Raw genomic sequence first — 23,989 nt, 5'->3', positions numbered from 1 at the left:
GATCAGAGCTGAAAATGTGTTGCTGGAAAAGCGCAGCAGGTCCTGAAGAAGGGCTTATGCCCGAAACGTCGATTCTCCTGTTCCCTGGATGCTGCCTGACCTGCTGCGCTTTTCCAGCAACACATTTTCAGCTCTGATCTCCAGCATCTGCAGACCTCACTTTCTCCTCACAGTGTTTATGTGGTCAGTCAAGTTGAGTTTCTAGTCAATGGTAACCCCAAGGATGTTGACAGTGGGGGATTCTGTGATGGTAACACCATTGAAAGTCAAGGGGCTCCAGATAGATTGTCTCTTATTGGTGACAGCTATTGCCTGGAGTTTGTGTGGTGTGAATATTATTTACTATTTATCAGCCCAAGCCTGAATATTGTCGAGATCCAGTTTTTGAACATGGATTGCTTCAGTATCTGAGAAGTCGTGAATGGTGTTGAATGATGTGCAATCAATGGCAAACATGCCTATTTCTGACCTCACAGTGGAGGAAGATCATTTATGAGATAACTGAAGATAATTGGGCCTCGGACACTACCCTGCAGGCCTCCTGTAGAGATGACCTGAAGCTGAGGTGACTGATCGCCAACAACCACGGCCATCTTCCTATGTGCCAGATATGACTACAATTGCCAATACCAAATGACTCCAGTTTTCTGGACATCCTTGATGCCGCACTCAGCCAAATGAAGCCTTGATGTTTAGGTCTGTCAGTCTCACCTGTACAGGACAATACTTTACATGATGGCTCGATATTAGTCATACAATTTTATATCATTTGTCCAAAGATGTAGACTATCTCATTTATATTTTCACACTAACCTTACAAAGACAATTGATGCAAATCTTCATCTATTGGAGGTGGTGGGCTTAGAAGTGTGACTGCCATTAATTAAGTGTTTGTCAGCATACCTAAACCCTACCATGTTTATACCTCTGCCAGAATTAAATTCTGGGCAGAAAGGTCTATGGTTGATTTATCCACTCTGATGTCAATTGATGCCCTTAAGTGACCAATTAAGGACCACATCAGGGTCTTAGCTTAGTGGCGCTGGGACTAACACAGGTATAAATAGCCTTCATGATAGCTAGTGTTCTGCGGGTGGCTTGATACCTCAAGTGGGAGACACGTTCTTTGATCAAGGACAGTTAGTACCTGATTGTGGGATTGGATATCAGGCAAGGGTGCCTGATAGGAATTATTCCCCCAGCCTTGCATCTAACACCCGTACCTTCCTCTTCCCATAACCTCCAATCCAAACACCTACCACCTTCATATGACATACATTTATCCTGATCCTCCACAATCCTGGTGTTCTGCCAGCAGTGTCACAGAAGTGTTTTCTGTGGAACTGCTGAGTGCAAATCTGCCTCCTCAGATTGGCTGGCAGGACCTCTGTCTGTGTGATCTTTATTCCTGGGAAAGCCTACAGAAAGCTCTCCAGCAAGAAGCTCTATGTCTCAACGGGATGCCAACCATGGAATCAGAATGGATATGCTCCAGAACAGGCCTCAAATAATTTCTGGGGAGAGTTTGCGTAGGGCTAGGCTGAACAAGTGGACTTTCTCTGGCTCCAGGTAGAAGCTCTAGCATGCCATCTGGCCATGCTCATTGTCTTAAATAAACTACTTCTTATTCACTCTTAGATTCAGCCAGTGTCCCAAGCTATCACAGCCCATAAGCTACATGGTAGCGTCCATTGGGCACCCTCAATTTAATGGCTATAGCTACTGATTCCCAAAACAAAGAGATCACAAGCTGCCCCTTGAAAGGCCCATCAAATCTGCAAAATCGAACTACAATATAAATGGATGGATCTCTAGTTCAATAAACACTTAAGTGGATGGTGTCAAATACCATCTGGTGCAATATTTTGCTGTAATTATGAGTTAATAATTATACAATAGCAACTTAGAAATAAAATCTGCATTAAAAGGATTTATTAGAGGCCTGATTTATGCAGTTAAAGATAGAAATATAATTATTCTTAAATGTCTCCTTTCTGTTACTGATAGAAGCTTGTGTGCCAAGCATTGCAATAATTACAGCACACGAGATATTATTCAGTGTAACTGCACACTAGAGACACTATCAGTGATTTCTCACAACTGAAAATATACAATTTCTCAACCAATTTTTCTCTTTTAAAAGCTGAAGCTTTCTTAATTTAACTAAAATATTGTTCCTGGCCATTCAAATTAAAGACATATAGAAATTGTAACAGAAATCATAGCTAATAGCCAAAAGCAGAAAAGGAAGAAAGAAATGCTTCTATAATTAGGTGCTGTTTTTTCTATTCTTTCCAACAAACAAGTGATCAGCATGAATCACTGTGGAGTTACATTATTACAGTCAATTCTTTAGACAGGCTGTCTGTTTGTATTCATGACATGAACCATGGATGCTGGAGAGAGATCAGCTTTCTCAGATGGGATTTTAAAATTTTCCTTTTTTCTATTTGGTGAGTTAAAAATGTGTTTTACTGTCTTATTGCAGGAATAATTTTGGGAGGACCTGGACTGTATATTGTACTCATTGTGACAGGGAAGTTGTGTTGAGGAATGGAGCACTTAATCCTTTTTCCATTCTGGAGTCATCATTGAGCACTGCTGATTAAGCATTCCACCAAGGTGTGATATGCAGCATATCGCTCCCACTACTCTGCCCAAACAACATGACCCCAACCTCTGAAGAACATTCACTACCAATCAGTGTGACACTTCCATTTTTCACCCTGACTGTCCTTCTGGCTTCTCTGAGTGAGATTGTCCAATTAGTGCTGAATTATAGGCAGTTCAGTGCCGTGATCTCGTATCCAGGAGGAGCTGCATTAAGGCTGTGTTTTCATTTAGGGCCCTTAACAGCTGTCAGAAACTTTAACTGCATCAGCTTGTGCAAGTCCCAGAGGTAGTTACAGTATTATCTTTCAACTCTATGTGAATTACATTTGTATCATAGCAGGAGCAGCAGCATTTCACACAATGCTAAAAAATTAAGTTTTTTTCTTTTAAAATAAGCAAGGGAATTGGTTTATTGTTGGTCAGATAATTTGATATTGCTTTACAATTTGTAGCTCTCAGTAATGGTCAGGAATGTGATCCTATTTTGTATTTTGATTATTTTGTGAAGAAGCAAGGCCTAAATGGAAGGCAAGTAGATCTCTGGTGGTGTAAGGCTAAATGAAACAGCAGAAGGTATGAATGAAGCACCTTTTCTTTCAACACATCCCACTTGGGGATCTTTATTCAAAGTGACAATCCCTCTCGAGTTTCCAAATACAGGAGCACCATTATGAGGAGGTGGCAATTGAAATCAGGCAGGGCTAATAAGAAAAGATGAGAACCTTTCTTAGCCTGATTCTGTGTAGGCATTTGCATTACAATTTAGGCACCACTGGAAGTCAACTAGATTCAAGTGCCAACCCACTTGGCACCAATGGCAAATGCATGAAGAAATCCTAGATGGAGAGAAACAGGAATATAGTCAGTCCATTGGATTGACCTCACAGAACCCGGGCTATGGTTGGCAAAATAATTACAATTCACTCACAAAGGGAGTGAAAATCTCACTTCTCAATTGGTGCTGTGCTAAATGTTGGCAGATTTCTAGTTTTGACAGGAGCAAAATGTGCGGACAGATACACTTTGCTGGAACAAATGTCAAAAGCACTAAAATAAAATACCTCAGAGAGCATTCATTTCCAGCAGTGATCATGACACAAATAGTGCAATTAGGCGCACAACAGAAATAGAGGACACAAAGTTGTTTAGCTGACAAGACCATCTGGATACAGGTCACAGGTGACAGCACATAAGGCAAGTTTTACTCGGAGAAATGAAGAACAGAAATACTTGTAACAATTTTGATAAGCAAAGAGAGATGGCACTTGCAATAAAAGACTGAACCCCAAAAATGTTCAAGGTGTGGTGAATTGATATTTTCAGTATATTTCAAGATACACCAGGAACAGCATAATGTAATATAATGGAATATTTGAAACTAAACATCAATTAGAAGATTCAAAGAAGGAAGATGGAGTCATGGACCAAAGAGAGGGCATGGTATAGATTACAAGAGGTTGCAGCTGGTAATGAATGTGTTGGTGGCCGAATTTTCAATTGCATAATATTAGGATGCATGCCTACAGTATGTGTAATACATTATGGAGATGGATCAGAACACCAGAATATTCATATTCTAAATCTAAAAGATGTTGTTTTTAAAATGAGGGCTACGATAGAAAAACTGGGCATTTAAACTATCTGTTTGACTGTGTCCTGTGTGAAACCTATGGAATGTTGCACAGGGTATCAGGGTATAAATTATCAGGGTAACAGAGAGAAACTTAACAAGAGAAGAAAAGACAGCTGCCTATCTTCTACCACCTATCCTGTATTCAGCAGAAAGGCACTTCGTGCAGCCATGTTTATTTTACCCTCCAACAATGCAACAAGTTAAAAATGTAGTTTCTCCTCTACTGGAGTGGATTAGTGGGACTGAACATTCTCATGTATATAAGTCTGGGTTTGAGTGTTAACATGCTCCAAATGTTACAATTTGAGAACTGACCCCGAGTTAATCCTGAGCTCTCACTCCAAATATTATAAACCCACCATTTTGAAAAAGAAAAGAATCTGAACAAGGGAACCATCTATCAGCCTACAAAACTGAGAATCTCAGAAAATGACTGTACATTGACCAAAACTAATGCTACCAATCACCTCTATTGCGATAGCTGCAATGTTCAGCTATGTGTTATTCATAAACAATTCAGAAGCTGACCCATGTATCTGTCTTTTTTTTAACTTTTATCTTTCTGGAGTCACCTTTTAATTTCTAATCTGTGTCCATATGTGTCACATTACTAATTCTTCTCTCTTTCAGGCTGAATCTTAGTGTTTGTGGTGAAATACAAGTTGCGTCAGGTTTGTCAGAGTGATTCTGCCTAGAGGCTGAACAGGTTTTCTCGTTGTCTCTTTCCAAACTTGCTGCATTAATTGACATTTCAACCTGACCATTATCACATCCAATGTCCACATCATCTTACCACGTGCCATATCTGGATCAAATCACCACTCACTGGGGATCCCAAACTTGACTGCCATCTCTGGCGCTGGTGCCATATTTAAAAAGGCCTTTGTGCATATGGAAAAGCGCTGTCACTCCAGAGTTGCCGTACACAGTTTCTATCATTTGCCTTGGACATGGCAGAAAGGGGGAATTTAGCTCCCTGCTCTGCACGTCCTGTAGCTTCTCCTGGGTAGGATGGTCTGTGTCTGCAGGCTGAGCAGAGGACCAGAGAATGCCAACTTGGTCCAAGATTGCCACCTAGGATCGAGCAGTTTCAGCCATCGGGTGGGATGCCCAAAACTCCACAATGTATGTGACTGACCTTCTCCACTTCAGCAGCGTAAGTTGTCTCTAATACCTCCAATCCATTCTGCTATTGTACCCACCTCCTACCGATGCTTATACTTTACCACTCTCTCTCCAATGATATCAATGCCCCTCCAGTTTAGGTGCAACCCATCTTGCCCTGGAAGAGATCGCAAAGTTTCAGATAACTGAAGCCCTCCTTCCTACACTAGTTCTTCAACCACACATTCAACTGTATAATCTTCCTATTGTTGGCCCCACTAGTATTTGGCACAGATAGGAATCTCAGGAATACAACCCTAGAGATACTGTTTTTCAACTTCCTGACTAACTCACTTTGCAGGCCATCATTTTTCTTTCTGCCTATATTGATTGTACCAATATGGACAACAACCTCTGGCCGCTCACCCTCAGCTTTCAGAATTTCTTGTACCTGCTGAGACATCTTTGAACTTGGCACTAGGGAGGTGACACACCAACCCGGAGTTTCACGCACAGCCTCAGAAACACCCATTTGTGCCCCTGATTATAGAGTCCTCTATCATTACTGCTTACCTACACCATGATCCTCTCTGTTGTACAACAGTGTCAGTCGTGGTGCCACTGACCTGGCTGCTGTTGCTGCTTTCCCTGAAAGGTCAATTCTGCCCTCTTGCCCAACAGGAGCCAAAATAATATATATGATGGAGAGGGGGATGGCCTTTGGAGATTTCTCTACTACCTGCCTGTGCTTATTCATCTTCCTGTTGACCACTTGACACTTTACTTCTTGTGTAGCCCTTGTGTAGTGTGACCAGCTCACTAAACACTATTCATGACATCCTCACCATCACAGATATTCCATAGTGAGTCCCATCTCCAGTTCCAGCCACAGTTGAAGTTGTAAAGAACTTTGGTTTGACCCAGCCAGAATACTGTTTCCAGTTTGTTCACCACATTACAGGAAGGAATCACTTCAAGAGGGTAGAGGAGATTTACCAGGATGTTGCCTGGGATGGACCTGATTCGGGTGCAAGAGGTTATGAGGGGCATGGACAAGATGAATAGAAAGCAACTGTTCCCTTTAGTTCAAGGGGGCATAATTTTAAAATGAAAGGCAGGAGGCTTAGAGGGGATTTGAGGAAAATATTTTTCACAGAGAGTGTAGTGAGCTCTGAAATGCATTGCCTGAGAGGGTAGTTAAGGTATGAAACCTCACAACCTTTAAAAATGACTTGGATGAGCACTTGAAGTGTCATAACATACAAGGTTATGGGCCTGCTGAAGGGAAATGGGACCAGTGTATATCGTAGCATATTTTTGGAGATATAGACCACTGATGAGTCAAAGGGCCTCTTGTGTACTATATGATACTAAGATTTTACAGTTGGTGTGCTGTATATCATTTAGTTCTTTAGCCCTTATCAGAAAGTGTTGACTCTGGCTACCCTGAACAGAGTCTGGACTGGCATCAGAGGATGCCTTTGATTTACGGTGCCAGGATCCCTCGAATGAAGGCTATCCCCTTGATTGGTCTGATGTCTGTTGGAAACTGTAGCAAGCTTCCTGCTTTGTGTCGGTACTAAGCAGCAAGTCTGGTACCGGTGCCTGAGGAACAAAGCATAAAAATGCAACCTGACAATTGGAGGAAGAATGCCTCATCTTCCACCTTGGGACCCTTCAAGTACATGGCATCAATGTGGATTTCACCAGTTTACTCATTTCCCCTCCTCCACCTTATCCCAGTTCCAACCTTCCAACTCGGCACCGCCCTCATGAACTGTCCCAATTGTCCACTCTTGAGTCTGATTTCCAGCATCTGCAGTCCTCACTTTCTCCCATAAAAATGCAAAGCAAAGCAAAGCAAGGCAGAGCTGCTGTGAGTATCCAAGTAGGTTCAACATGAAGGAGTATTTTGACAACAAATGAAGAATATAATGATGTACACTGGTCCAGTTCATGAGCTGGTCGCATGTCTCTGAGCACACAGTGACCTTTCAGCAACATTACCATGAAAGTTGCCAGTGGAGCACTGAAGCATAGAACTGTCCTATAAGTGGATGGGAGATATACCATGAGGGTTCTGAGATGCTGGCACAAGTCGGATGCCAATGTCTGTGAATGTAGCTTGCATGTGGCCAGTGCTCACAAACCATGCCCTAGATGTCAGTACCTGGAGGCCTTTTGGAGCAAACAGTGAGTTGCTCCTGCACTGGTTTCTGTATCAACATTTCCAGATAGCTAGTTTCTATGGTGGGTTTGGTAAGATTGAAACCCATGATGAATTGGGCTATTAATAAAGTGATTAACCATCAATAATGTGCATCCACAGAGTTCTTGCAGTTGCCTATTGAGAATCTCACCATGCTGTTTGAGGACAGCATAGAAGATATTGTAAAATGATCTTAATGTCAAGATAGGGCTCACCAAACTCCTCACCATATCCATCTCACCATTGCCCACATCACTCAAAGCCTGATAAGACTCCACCCTCTCTTTTTTCTTAATTCATGAAAACCTGTTTAAATTGACTCTGTTTAAAAAAGAAATGGTATCCAAGGGAAAGGGGTTCTTTTCTAAGTTAATCATGTTGCAAAAGACTGAGGGGATGGTGCAAATCAAGATGGGGAGTCAGATTATCTGTACCTCACCTGGGTATTTAGAAGTTTGAGACATCCCTTCTGGAACTGTGACATACTGGAAAAGCTCAACAAAAGTTTGGTTGTAATAAATAGATTTGCTTCCAAGGCTTGCTAAGTAATAAGAATCAGAAGAAAGAGTTTGAGACTTTCACAGTTTCATTCCTTTCAAAGTACTGGAATCAATCATTTTGTAAGCATGAATGTAATATCAGGTGAAATGCTATTGTTACAATCAATAGACTGTCAAAGGAAAAAGAATAGATGAACCTGGATATGGAATGCAAGAAAGTTATTATATTTGGAGAACCTGTGAAATTGCAATTTTCATAACAGGTACACTATTGTATCACTTTAGTGGAACATAACCTCTTCACTGGAGAAGACCTGAGAAGACCAAACTTAATTCTGTTAAAGATTAGGAAACATTTAGTCAAAAGGAATGAGGATCACAATAAGTTTATTGAAGAGATGTGATAGATGTGAGAATTGTAAGAAATACTAGGCCTTGATGATGACCTTCAATACGACTGATCATAGCAAGGCATTTCAATGGCTGTACATGCAAGGTTGTAGAAAAAAAATAGCATTTTAGGTTTTGTAGATTTGGCAAACAGACTGCAAAGTTTGAGGGTGGCACAATAGCTAGCACTGTTGCCTCATAGCACTAGGGACCTAGGTTCTATGTGGAATTTGTACATTCTCCTTGTGTCTTTGTGGGTTACCTCTGAGTACTCCAGTTTCCTCCCACAGTCCAAAGGTGGGCAGGTTAAGTGGATTGGCCATGCTAAATTGCCCTGTAACATTCAGGGATGTGCAGGCAGTTAGATTAGCCTTGGGAAATGTGGGATAGGTTATGGGGCTAGATCTCAGTCTGGGTGGGATGCTAGTCAGAGGGTCAGTGAAAGCTTGATGGGCTGAATGGCCTTAGTTTGGTACTGTAGCAATTCTACTAAATGATAAATGGTATAGATAGCAAAATTTGTGGAATTGAAAATGGGATAAGAATGGCATGTAGACTACTAGCTGGAATTTTCACTGATAACAGGAAGAATTTGCTAATGATGAATTTCAGATAAGTGTTTGCATTTGACCAATAGTTATGAATACGACTGCACAAAAAATCCTTTTAGCAACTGGATGTGTGAAATAAGCCAAGCAGTTATAGACAAAATGGTTCATAACGTTTTGGCAAAACTAAATTATTGTCTGCTCTACCATGGACTATTCATACAAAGAATTTGTTGCAGGTGATGGTAAGATACGGTGCATATTAATTAGCTTTTGGTAGAAATCCTAAAGATCATCAGTAGTAGGTAATCAGCCCAACTTGGGAAAAAACTAGCTCCGTTTCTCAGGCCATTTTGAATACCCGAGTAGAGAGGCTACCATTTTACAGTCAAAATTTTAGAAAGAGCTCCACGAGACTCAAGATATAATATGAAGCTATTTGAAATGAGTTTCAATCAGCAAAACATTGTTAATTATAAAAAGAAGGAGCTTAAAGAGCAGATACATCCACAAAAGGTTATAGTAAAGATGGAAAAAATAATATGCGTAGAGCATGGGAACAGCAGATTCTCAAAGTCAATGTATAAAAATACTGAGGGGCAAGGTTTCTATCATGTCCATATGTTGCATGGCTATGAGGATTAGACTGTCACAATTGATGTTTTGTTAGATGAAGGACAGATAAGTTCTGATAAACAAAATGAAGCTGTCTGTCCCAAAGGAAAATAACTGAAATGGGTACAAATGTTAATTGTTATTAGTACAACTGATAGGCCACTCAGAAACATAACAACTGCTTGGATGTACTGGATGAGGGACAAGAGGTTAAGGCCATGGATTGGGACCATGAGATACAAACATTCAAGCCAAGAAAAAAACATTATAAACTTGGACAGTGACTCTGGGAGAGAACAGACAGCTAGAAAGAAATCATGAACCATTGACAAGAATACTTTTAATTGAAGGGGAGAAATCAAATAGTAACAGTCCAAAAGGAAGTTGAAGTTAAGATAAAGGGTGGGGCTTAACAAAGCCAAGGAATGTGTTCAATTCAGGAATGACCCCAGGAGCAGAGGTCAACATGATCAAGAAGCCTTAGTGGCAATGAGCAAGCTGAATGATAAATTAATAAAGACGCCAAACAGCAAGAATTATAAAGCTGGAGCCAATTTGGGTGTACACAAATGTGCCAGATAGTAGAAAACCAGTCCAATGACATAGATGGGCACGCATGGAAAGCGTGCTTCCCGATAGGCCCTGTTTTGAAGAAAAAATAAGGGCCATAAATATTCACCAACAGCAGGATACACAATTCTGAAAGTTTTCTATCGGACGGATATTTATAAATTGGAAAGGGTGTGAAAAAGATTTACAAGGATGTTACTGGGACTGGCAGGTTTGAGGTATAGGCAGATGCTGGAAAAGCTGGGACTCTTTTCCTTGGAGCATAAGAGATTGAGGGTGACCTGATAGAGCTTTATAAAGTCAAGAGGTACATTGATAAGGTGAATATCAAAGGTATTTTCTCTAAGGAAAGGGAGCTCAAAACTAGAAGGCCTAAGATTGAAGTGAGAGGGGAAATTGAGGGATAACTTTTTCATAGAGGGTGGTTTGTATGTGAAATGAACTGCCAGGGGAAGTGGTAGATGTGGTAAAGTTAGAATTATTTAAAAGATATTTGGATAGTTACAAATATAGGAAAGATTTAGAGGGAAATGGGTCAAAGCAGGCAAATGAGGCTAGTTTAGTTTGGGAAACCTGGTCGATATGGATGAGTTGGACTGAGGAGTCTATTTTTGTGCTGCATGACTCTATGACTCTTTAACTTGAGAGTGTAGATCAATTGATATTAAAGCTGCATTTCTCCAGCGAGATCTGCTTGAAAGGAAAATGTATTTTGTCCTTCAAAAGTGAAGACATAAACAGTAGGACACTTGGGAAACTAAATAAATATGCATATGATCTAAATTATGCTTCCAGATATTGTACTTCCCAATAAGATCTGTCTTATTACATTATTACTTGAACCACAGAAGCAATTTTTAGACACCTTTATGATGCATGTAGACATTTTTTGTTGTCAGTAGGAGCAGTGAATTTGAAAGCATTGTGTCATAAATATACTCGAAGCAGAATTCAAAGTTGTAAGACAGGCTTTGGAGATTTTGAAGTACAATTGATTGAAAATCAGGCAGAATAGATAAAGTGTAACTTTGCATCAACAATGTTATTGAAAAAATGCTAGCTCCATTGCATTTAGTCAAAATTGGGCCTCACAAAAAGATTACAAGACAGAAATGGAGAAATTATAAGGTCTAATTGGACAGCTGAACTGGCAGGGCATCCAAACGAGGCCACTCAAGGGGAGGGAGAGAAAAGAGAAACGTATTTGTAATCAGGAATAGCATCATCAGGGGAACAGACACTGTTCTCTGTGGCCAGGATTGAGAGTCCTGAAGGCTATGTTGACTGCCTGCCAGGTGCTTGGGTTCAGGATATTTTATCCAGACTTTGAGGAGGAACTTGGAGTGGGAAGAGAAAGTTTCAGTTACCATGGTCCACATTGGCACCAACGATTTAGGTAAAAAAAGAGGTAAGAGATTCTGCTGAGAGAATATGAGCATCTAGGGACTAAATGGAAAACCAAAATCAAGCAGTTAATAATCTCTGGATTACTGCCTGACACATGAGCAAATCTGCACATTGTCACCAAGATTAAAGGTAGATTTGCATGGCTTAAAGCTTGGCATGGGAGAAACAGGTTCAAATTCATGGGTCATTGGAACCAGTAGTGGGGAAGGAAGGAGCTGTTCGAATGGGACAGGCACCACCAGAATCATGCTGGCATCCAAGTCCTGGCAATTTGCATAACAAGGGTTGTAGACAGTGCTTTAAATGCATTTGTGGAGGACGGGTGGAGGGATGGCTTCATTTGCATGGAAAATTATGGGAAGAGTTCAAGGGAGTGGGGCTGGGGGTGTGGGGAGGTCTCAGCAGAGTCATTAAAGTTTCTAGGACAAATAATAGGACATAGAGTTTGGAAAGGATCAGGAATGTAACTTCAGGCACAGTAGATAAAGGGACAATGATGAGACGTTGGGCAATCAATGCAGTACTGAGGGAGTTGTACCAATCCATGCAGTATACAAGTCAGGGTAAGTTAGCTTGTAGTGTAAATTGAAATTGGCAGTTATCACAGAAGTGTGGCTCCAAGGCAATCAGTGCTAGGAACTAAATATCTAGGATTCACATCCTATCGAAAGGACAGGCAGGTGGACAGAGAGAGTGGGTTTGCCTTGTTGCTAAAAAAATTAAATCGATAACACAAAGTAACATAGTGTGGAGTTTGCACATTCTCCCCGTGTCTGCATGGGTTTCCTCCGGGTACTCGGTTTCCTCCCACAGTCCAAAAATGTGGAGGTCAGGTGAATTGGCCATGCTAAATTGCCCGTAGTGTTAGGTGCAGGGGTAAATGTAGGGGAATGGGTCTGGGTGGGTTGCGGGTCGGTGTGGACTTGTTGGGCCGAAGGGCCTGTTTCCACACTGTAAGTAATCTAATCTAATAGTAGAATCCGTGTGAGTAGAGTTGAGGAAACACAAAGGATAAAGACCCTGATAATAGATGTGTACAGGCATCCTACCCTGGAGTTATGGGGCAAAAAATAAATCAGGAGATAGAAAATACATGTAAGAAAGGCACTTTAACAATAATCATGGGGTACTTCAATACACAGATGGACTGGGAAAATTAGGTTGGTAGCAGATATCAAGATAAGAAATCTGTGGAACATCTATAAGATAGAGTTTTGGAACAGCTTGTGGTAGAGCCCATGAGGGAACAGGCAATTCTGGATTTGGTGATATGCAATGAGACAGACTTAATGAGAGAACTTAAGGTGAAGGAGCCTCTAGGGGACAGTGACCATAATATGATAGAATTCACCCTGCAGTTTGAGAGGCTGGAATCCGATATAACTCTATTACAATTGATTAAAGGTAACTGCAAAGACATGAGGGAGGAGCTGGCCAGAGTTGATTGGAAGGGAGCCTAGCAGGGAAGGTGGTAGAGCAACAATGGCAGGCATTTCTGAAGGAAATGCTGGACAGTAGAAATTCATCCCAAGGAAGAAGAAACATACTCAGGGGAGACAACCATAGCTGACAAGGGAAGGCAGGGACAGCATAAAGGTGAAGGACAAAGCATACAACATAGTCAAATTACTGGGAAGCCAGAGTGTTACTGAGGTTTGTGAACTATGAGTAGAAATAAAACTATAATTGGAAGATATATGCCCGGACTTCATCTACCGAGCATTTAACCTTTAGTATTTAACACATGTAGCATCCACACCAACAGAAACCAGTCGTTTTTTTCTGTTATAGACATATATGCCACAAAACAATTCAATTACACTCCTCCTTCCTTAATGGAGAATGTTATACCATCTTAAATTCCTTACAACTTACGTACACTTTTTGTTTTCCATTTACTGATAAACCTAACTTAACCACTGGCTTTTAATTTCTAAAAAAATCCTCCCTTTCTTGACTCAACCTTTCAGAATTTGACCTGATTTGGCCTGAGCCTGAGGAGAAGTTTTCTCTAATAAACATTGATTTGACCTTCGTTTTAACTGTTCCCTTTTTCAGATATGAAAATGTGTTGCTGGAAAAGCGCAGCAGGTCAGGCAGCATTCAGGGAACAGGAGAATCGACGTTTCGGGCATAAGCCCTTCTTCAGGACCTGCTGCGCTTTTCCAGCAACACATTTTCAGCTCTGAACTCCAGCATCTGCAGACCTCACTTTCTCCTCCTTTTTTAGATATACCTGTCTTCAAGTCTTAGAGTCATAGAGATGTACAGCACAGAAACAGACCCTACAGTCCAACTTTTCCATGACGACCAGATATCCTAATCTAATATGGTCCCATTTGCCAGCACTTGGCCTATATCCCTCTAACCCTTTCCTATTCATATACCCATCCAGATGCCTTTTAAATGCTGACTCTGGCTTGGATCTGAATTGGTTTCATGTTCAACTTATTCTGTAGTAGCTATTGGTACTCATGCCCCAACTGGTCCAATTCTTCAGGCCCATTTTATTTCTCCTAAATCCCTTCTTCATTGTGAACCTTTGAAGGTAAACCTTTCCACTCTTCATATTTTGACCAAACATATACAAAGGTCATTTTTTTTCATGAGTCTTGCTGGTAACCACTTCAACCACTTATAATGTTCTTTCCACTTAACGTCAAGTTCAATTTCAAATTTCTCTCAGTGATTCTACCCATTTAATAACTGTCTTTCTGTCTGGATTGTTCACCTTCTACTGACTACATTAAAAGTGACTTCAGCAATGACGACATTCTCCAGGTTGTTATATGAGGTATGCTAAGACCATAAAACCATAAGACGTCGGACAGAAGTTGGTGATTCAACCCATTGAGACTGCTCCATCATTCATGGAAATCACCATTTATCTGTTAATTTACAACTCCAGTTTCCCACCTTTTCTGCATAATCTTTGATTTCCTAAGCAATTAAAAATATATTCAGCCTTGAATACCTTTATCAACTTAGCCTCAACATCTTCTACAGTAAAGAATGCCACAAAATTACTACTCTAAAAGAGAAGAAATGCCTAATCTGTTTCGATAAATAAGGACATAAGAACTAGGAGTAGGAGTAGGCCAACTGGCCCATTAAGCCTGCTCCGTCATTCAATGAGATCATGGCTGACCTTTTCCTGGACTCAGCTCCACTTACCCGCTTGCTCATCATTTCATGTCGTTCCATTTTTGTTAAAAAATCTAACAATTTTTGCCTTAAAAACATTCACCAAGGTAGCCTCAACAGCTTCACTGGGCAGGGAATTCCATAGATTCACAACCCTTTGGGTGAAGAAGTTCCTTCTCAATTCAGTAAAAAATGAACAAAATAATCACCAATTTGTGATTTAATGACATCTGACATTTCTTGCAGTTTACATCTGGTATTTCTTGAACAGGATATTGCTTATGAATTTGTGATGTGCTCACTTTCACTCCATCCAGTTAGACAGTATGGTTTCTTACCCCATTCACTCTTATCAAATTTGAAAACTTCTTTGACAAACATTGAGCTCTGTTGACTAACACCATTTGTCTGGCAAGCCATCAACAGGATTCAAACTATGCAAAGTCTCGGAGTTTTGTTAGTTGTTGTTCAATTTGTTGTAAACAACTCAACTCATTTCAAACGTCTATCGATTACGTTTAAAGCTGTTGCCTTTCAAATACCCTGAAAGCAATGTGCAGTGTCAGGCACATTGTTTCTAGCCATCTCCCTGACTGTGAAACTGCTGTTATCTACTGCTCAACATACCCACACTGTTTCATAATGTCTTCCACGATTTAACCTGGCCATTGAAAATAGCTATATGATCAGAACACTCAATATTACATTCTGTATGAAACCATATTTCATATCTTGAACAAATATTCTTAGATGACATCTACTCTGAACATTGCTGGTCTGAAGCCTCCATTATTAAGCAGGTTCTGGCATACTTGCAACAAGCAGGGGAAAGAGTCTTTTTTTTAAACACTCCCTTTTTCAAAATCTACATATCTGTGTTCTATCATTTGAAAATTGAGTGGCACCCCCAGCCACTTTGAGAACTACTGTGAAATGGTAAGGAGGCAAGATGATTCAGGATCAGTAAGGGATTAGGGTGCCAGGTGGGCAAGGATGGAAGGGTACCAGCTGTATGGAAGGGCAGGGTGACAGGATGAACATCAAGGGGTTCAGGGTGGATTGTGGGCTTTAGTAAGTGAGGGAGAGAATTTTGTTTTCAGGCTTGGAGGGAAATGGATCTTGATGGCCGTAGGAGTCAGTTAGAGCCAGTTCTGCAATGGGGGTAGTTGTCAGGTTGGGTACCATGTGGTTGGAGCAGGAACAGGTCAGAAGGTGGTACTGGGATCAATGTGGTCAGCTTGGAATCTGAAATGGGAGTGGTCAGCTCAGATTTGAGGAAGGGTTACAGAGAGATGACTATGGGTATTTATTCCAGTGAGGACAACTCAGGTAAGGTCAGAAATTGTTAATGGACCTGATTTGGTCAGATTGAGTAAGGATGTTGAAAGTATCGGGTTTGGGAGATGAGTGACAGTGGTCGGATTGGGCTTTAATGGGGGCATCAGTATGAGTAGAGTTTCAGTTAAATAGTCTATTTATTGTACCATCTGCCATGAGCAAATTGGAGGCTGAGAAATCTTAACACTGGAAGTCACAACGATGACATGACAACTTATTTCTCCAAAGGGCCCCTGTATTAGAAACCTGGAAACAACATCTCAGACCATGCCCCATTAGCTCCAGCATGTGGATCTCCATATCCACAAGCTTTGGCATCCAACGTGTGGCAACCTCCAATATCTCTCATGGTATATCTTTGATCCACCTAAAGGATGGTTCTGCACTTCAATGCTGCACCTCAGACTGCATCAGTAACACTGCTGCAAGAACATTGTGCACTTAGGGACACATGCTGTGTTCATTCTCTGCCCAAGTTGCATCTCCTGGCTCTTCACAGCATGTGCTCACAGCATTCCTGCTTTGCCTTGACTTTTTGTACTTTGCCCCTCAACCACAGAAACCAGACTCTCAATTCTGTTGGGTTGCATGCTATTTAAGGCAGACACAGAACCAAGAAGCTAGTCACAGTTGTCAGCAGTCTTCAATCAAGTCAAGGGAGGAAGCCTTCACTCAGCATGATAAGCCAAGGATAGCTTCTGATACCAGTCTAGGGGTTTAGATACAGCCATTCAGGCACTTGGGGGAGTCAGGATCAGGGCATTCTCCTCAAAAAAGGTGAGGAGTTGAACATTGGGCAGCCCATTGCCCAACTTGATTGTTTCAGTCCTATTTTGGATGCTTTCTCTCTGGATGAAAGAGGAAGGTATTAAGGGAAATGAAATTGGTGGCACAGCTGTTATTTTTGGTGCAGATGGGGAGGTGTGCCAAATGACTGAGTTGGTGCACAGAGGACATGCAGGGTTGGTAGTGTCAGGGTTAAGATGGGTGAGGGCAAGTAAAGAAAGATGCAGCAGACAGTACTGAGAGTGGTAGAGCATGATCCTTCATGGCAGAAGGACACAGTAGCAGAGACAGAATAAGTTGAGGAATCAGAGTAGATGGCAGCACCAACTCTGCAGAGCAGATAAGGTCATTGACCTTCTTCCTATATTGCTGTACATTCCTTCATATGGCTGAGACTGCACTGACCTAGGTGGCAACTTGTGACCCGACTGGCATGGTCTGATGTTATGAACATAGAACATAGAACATAGAACAGTACAGCACAGAACAGGCCCTTCAGCCCACGATGTTGTGCCGACCACTGATCCTCATGTATGCACCCTCAAATGACTGTGACCATATGCATGTCCAGGAGTCTCTTAAATATTCCCAATGACCTTGCTTCCACAACTGCTGCTGGCAACGCATTTCATGCTCTCACAACTATCTGTGTAAAGAACCCACCTCTGACATCCCCTCTATACTTTCCTCCAACCAGCTTAAAACTATGACCCCTCGTGTTAGTCATTTCTGCCCTGGGAAATAGTCTCTGGCTATCGACTCTATCTATGCCTCTCATTATCTTGTATACCTCAATTAGGACCCTCTCCTCCTCCTTTTCTCCAATGAAAAAAGTCCGAGCTCAGTCAACCTCTCTTCATAAGATAAGCCCTCCAGTCCAGGCAGTATCCTGGTAAGCCTCCTCTGAAGCGTCTCTAAAGCATCCACATCTTTCCTATAATAGGGCAACCAGAACTGGACGCAGTATTCCAAGTGCGGTCTAACCAAAGTTTTATAGAGCTGCAACAAGATCTCACGATTCTTCAACTCAATCCCCCTGTTAATGAAAGCCAAAACACCATATGCTTTCTTAACAACCCTGTCCACTTGGGTGGAGAAAGTGAGGACTGCAGATGCTGGAGGTCAGAGCTGAAAATGTGTTGCTGGAAAAGCACAGCAGATCAGGCAGCATCCAAGGAGCAGGAGAATCAACGTTTCGGGCATGAGCCCTTCTTCAGGAATCCACTTGGGTGGCCATTTTAAGGGATCTATGTACCTGCACACCAAGATCCCTCTGTTCCTCCACACTGCCAAGAATCCTATCCTTAATCCTGTACTCAGCTTTCAAATTCGACCTTCCAAAATGCATCACCTCACATTTATCCAGGTTGAACTCCATCTGCCACCTCTCAGCTCATCTCTGCATCCCGTCAATGTCCTGCTACAGCCTACAACAGCCCTCTAAACTAGCAACGACACCTTCAACCTTTGTGTCGTCTGCAAACTTGCTGACTCATCCTTCAATCCCCTCATCCAAGTCATTAATAAAAATTACAAACAGTAGAGGCCCAAGGACAGAGCCCTGGGGAACACCACTCACCACAGACTTCCAGGCAGAATATTTTCCTTCTACTACCACTCACTGTCTTCTGTCAGCCAGCCAATTCTGTATCCAGACAGCTAAGTTCCCCTGTATCCCATTCCTCCTGACCTTCTGAATGAGCCTACCATGGGGAACCTTATCAAATGCCTTGCTGAGGTCCATGTACACCACATCCACAGCTCAACCCTCATCAACTTTTCTAGTCACATCCTCAAAGAACTCGATAAGGTTTGTGAGGCATGACCTGCCCCTCACGAAGCCGTGTTGACTCCATTTAATCAAGCCATGCTCTTCCAGATGGTCATAAATCCTATCCCTCAGAATCCTTTCTAACACCTTGCAGACGACAGACGTGAGACTTACTGGTCTGTAATTGCTGGGGATTTCCCTATTTCCTTTCTTGAAGAGAGGAATTACATTTGCCTCTCTCCAGTCCTCAGGTACGACTCCAGTGGAGAGCAAGGATGAAAAGATCTTCGCAAGTGGCAAAGCAATTGCATTTCTCATTTCCCAAAGCAGCCGAGGACAAATCTGGTCTGGGCCTGGCGACTTGTCAATCTTAATGTTTGACAAAATTTTCAGCACATCAGCTTCCTCTATCTCTACATCTGCTCTTCAAAGATTTCATTCACTACAAAGTTCGCTTCTTTCGTAAAGACAGAAGCAAAAAGCTCATTTAGGGCTTCCCCTACCTCCTCAGACTCCCCACACAAATTCCCTATGCTATCCCTGATTGGCCCTTTTCTTTCTTTGACCATTCTCTTATTCCTCACATAAGTGTAAAATGCCTTTGTGTTCTTCCTAATCCGTTCTGCCAAGCCTTTCTCGTGCCCCCTCCTGGCTCTCCTCAGACCATTTTTGAGCTCCTTCCTTGCCTGCCTGTAATCCTCCAGAGCTGAGCTTGACCCTAGCTTCCTCCACCTTATGTAAGCTACCTTCTTCCTTTTGACGAGAAGCTCCACCGCTCTCATCATCCAAGGTTCCTTTATCTTACCACTTCTTGCCTGTCTCAGAGGAACATATTTATTCATCACTTGCAACAATTGTTCCTTAAACAGTCTCCACATGTCTATAGTGCCTTTACCATGGAACAATTGCTCCCAATCCATGCTTCCTAACTCATGTCTAATCGCATCATAGTTTCCTCTTCCCCAATTAAATATCCTCCCATTTTGCCTAATCCTCTCCTTCTCCATAGCTATGTAGAATGTGAGGCAGTTGTGGTCACTATCACCAAAATGCTCTCCCACCACAAGATCTGACACCTGCCCCGGCTCGTTTCCGAGCACCAAGTCTAGAATGGCCTCTCCCCTCGTCGGCCTGTCAACGTACTGAGTTAGGAAACCCTCCTGAACACACCTTACAAAAACAGCTCCATTCAAATCTTCTGCTCGAAGGAGGTTCCAATCAATATTGGGAAAGTTAAAGTCACCCATTACAATAACCCTACTACATCCACACTTTTCCAAAATCTGTCGACTTATGCTTTCTTCCATTTCTCTGCTGCTACTGGGGGGCCTGTATTAAACCCCTAATGAGGTGACTGCTCCCTTGCTGTTCCTAATTTCCACCCATACTGACTCGGTAGGCAGATCTTTCTCGACAATGGAAGCTTCTGTTGCTGTGATACCCTCTCTGTTTAGTAGTGCTAGACACCCCTCCTCTTTTTCCCCCCTCCCTATTCTTTTTAAATGCTCTAAACCCTGGAACATCCAGCAACCATTCCTGCCCCTGAGAAACCCATGTCTCTGATATGGCCACAACATCATAGCACCAGGTACTGATCTATGCTCTAAGTTCATCACTTTTATTCCTGATACTCCTTGCGTTAAAGCAAACACACTTTAACTGATCCCTTGGTTCCTTCCCAGGAAAATCCTTCCCACTAGCTTGTCTACCTCTTGCAATTGTCTCATCTGCATCAACTCTTACCTCCGGTATACAGCTCAGGTTCCCACCCCCTGCCATACTAGTTTAAACCCTCTCGAACTACTCCAGCAAACCTTCCACCCAGGACATTGGTCCCCTTCCAGTTCAGATGCAACCCGTCCTTCTTGTACAGGTCCCACCTTCCCCAGAAGGCATCTCAATTATCTACATATCTGAAGCCCTCTCTCCTACACCAGCTGCGCAGCCACGTGTTAAGCTGCGCCTGCTCCCTGTTCCTCAACTCGCTATCTCGTGGCACCGGTAGTAAACTAGAGAACACTACTCTGTTCGTCCTGCTTTGCAACTTCCATCCTAACTCCCTGAAATCACTTTTTATATCCTCGATCCTTTTCCTGGCTATATCATTATCATTATGGCCTGCTTTACTGGTCCTGAAGGAATAGGATGTCTGCCTCTGCACCACCTGATCTAGCACGAGCTCCAGGTCCTGTCTATAAAGCAGGGAGCTGGTTTTCTCTTGACTACCATGTTTGGAGCAAACATTAGAAACCATGCAGGGCAGTTCCACACTACTATGGTATGTTAGCAAACCTTCTTACAGGGTGAAGGTCTATCATTCGAAATACTAATATGAGGAATATTTTAAACCTAAGTCACTGAAGAAAGTGGAAAGCCACAAATCTATATGTAGAAACCAGAAACAGTTGGTGCATTTATTCTGGTCCTGAAGAATACATCAATACATTGTAATTTTGGTACACTCTTAGATTATGCATCACGCAACTGTTTAAATGTGGTTTGAGGTCGAAAAGAACCAATTAAAATTATTAAACACACAAAAACACACATTTTAGAGAACTCATAGAATTGTCTTTCCTACGGAGATGACATCAAAATCATTGAGGAATACTGTCATCTGTAAGTGACTGGTACAACTTCGATACACAGTCAAGTCTATAATAGGAAGACGTGGTCAGAAAAGTACTGGTGATATTTAGTTATCACTGTAATGGCAACCACGTGGCAGACGTATGTTAGTTTCGAAATGCTAGATGCTTTAATTTTCAAAAGAGATCTAAGAGAAGACCAAAGCTGAAAAGCGAACTCATGTCAGTTGTAATGGAAAACATTGACATCACAAGGGTGGAGTTTACAATCTTGAAAATATTCAAGTAAATTGGAGCAAAGGTCAATGTTTATGTTACTATCAATCACTCAAATGATTCAGTTTTTTGTACAAACGTATTTTATATAGTACTTCTACATTGATGAGGTTGTAGATTTTTCTATTATGAGTAAAGACATGCATGAGAACAAATACAACGAGTACAACATTACCAGCCACCATAATCACTGATGAACACTTCCAGCATGGTCTGTATTAAATATAAGTATGTTGAGGCAGACTCCTGATCCAATTGATGCAAAAGGCTTATATGAAAGACACTTGAATGAAAGCCCCAACAAATATGAAGCATTTTGAGCAAAATCCCAGTAAATCACACAATATTTTTACGTGAGCCACAGCAAACTGTTTAACATTATCATATAAAACCCTGGTACTTAGGGGATATTGCATAAACACCAGAAAACTCAAGACAGATTTTTCGGCTGAAGAGAAGGTTGATAAATTACTACAGAAAGCTGTCAATAAATTAGCTGTAAAACAAACTATCCTCAGTACAACTCATTTTATTTAGTGTGCATGGACAGTTTCTCATCAAGGAGTAGAATACGCCACTTATTTGGTAGATGTTTTTAATTCTCTTTCTAATTAAATATCGTTGTGTATATGTGATTGTAGCACAGAACTTATCAGAATCCTTAAGTAATCAGTGAAATTGTCATTAAATTTGTGAGAGTATGGGGCATGAAATGCTAAGTATAACATACTCATGATGATCAGGAAATGTTGAGTTGATTATTCCCAAAGCTCTTTGATCTTTTCCCCATGGTCCTGATGTGTCGTTGGGGCAAAGATTTCCTCCTTCTGGTCTGGGGCTGAAAATTCCAAAGATTAACTGCCCTCTGAATAAAGAAATTCTTTTTCATCCCAGTCCTCATTGACCTGAACCTTATTCTGAGACTGTGTCCCTGCCCTCCAGGAGAACATATTTCCAACAACAATCATGCCCATTCCTATAGGAATTTTATATGTTCAAGTTTGACCAGCTCATATTTTTTTCATTTCGAAGGACAGAGGTCCAAACTTTTTAATCTTTCCTCATAGGATAATCCCTCCATTTCAATAATTAATTTGGTGTACTTAGATTGCCAGATAGATTCCCAGTTTCAAACCAAGTCTTTCTCTCTGTTCCTATTCTCACCACTTTTTTGTAAGAAGATTGTAATTTAAATTTTGCACTTTTATTTTTACCAGTTGGGAGATATTTGCCCCGTTCCCTCTGTTCATGGTGTCTGACATTGCAAGGAACACAACAACAGCTATGAAGAAAAGTTGAATAGGCTTGGGTTATTTCTGCTAAAGCAGAATCGGTTGCAGGGGATCTTGATTGAGGTAACTAAGTTATGAGGGGCATGGATAGGGTAAATAGGAAGAAGTTATTCACCTTAGTTGAAGCGTCAATAACAAAGGGGTAAAACTTAAAGTGAAGGGAAGGAGATTTGGGGGGATTTGAGGCAAACATTTTTCACCCAGAGGATGATAGGAATCTGGAATGTACTGTCTGGAAGGGTAGTAGAGGGGGGAAACCTCACAACCTTTAAAAAGTATGAACATTTGAAATGTTATCAATATTCAAAGCTATGGGCCAAGTGATGGAAACTAGGATTTGTGTAGATAAATCAGTGTAGGCTCAATGGGTTGAAGGACTTTTTCGGTGCTGTAAGACTCTATGACTGCATGGTTTCAGAACACTGTGGTGACGTTAAACTTAACATAGGGTTCATTTTACACACTCTTGGGCCCAGAGACATCCTTTGAGCTGTTCATTAATCCATGCCAGAGCATTACTCACCATCCCATGTGCTTTAATCTTTCTAGCCAGCTTTGTATAGGGACTTTATCAAAAGCCTTCTAAGGTATACTATGCCCACACTGATACATCTCTCTCATACCAATATTGTTAGTAACAATGGAAAAAATATCTCCATCAAGTTCATCAAATACAGTTTTCTATTTGCAAATCCATACTGACTCTTCCCAATCAAATCATTAACATCCAAATGTCTATTTATCACACTTATAACAGCTTCTATTATTTTACCGAGTACCGATATAAGGCCAACAGGTCCATAGTTTCTCTCTCAATCCCTCCCTAAATAATGCATTTTATGCGTACCAACATACAAGAATCATTACAGAATCCAAAGAATTTTGAAAGAAAACACCAATGTATCAATTATCTCTTTCAACACTTTTGGATGAAGACCATCATTTCTTGAGGATTTATTAACTTTCAGCCCATGAACTTCTTCAGTACAATTTTTTTTTAAATGATAATTTCCTTCATTGCCTTATCCTCCCCTAATCACTTTGGATCTCTAGCTCTTGGAGAGCTCTTGAATTTTGCTTGTACAAAATAGATGTCAAGTATACATTTAGCTTCTCTGTCATTTAACTATTATCCTTGATAAATTTTTCTGACGCTGTGTTTAATGGACTCACATTTGTTTGAGCGAAACATTTACCTTTACTTA

Source organism: Chiloscyllium plagiosum, unplaced genomic scaffold, assembly GCF_037043375.1.
Source record: "Chiloscyllium plagiosum isolate Xiang-an unplaced genomic scaffold, Cpla_swu_hap1 HiC_scaffold_1, whole genome shotgun sequence".
Lineage (NCBI taxonomy): Eukaryota > Metazoa > Chordata > Chondrichthyes > Orectolobiformes > Hemiscylliidae > Chiloscyllium > Chiloscyllium plagiosum.
The sequence above is the reverse complement of the archived record's forward strand: the minus strand, read 5'-3'. Positions refer to the sequence as shown.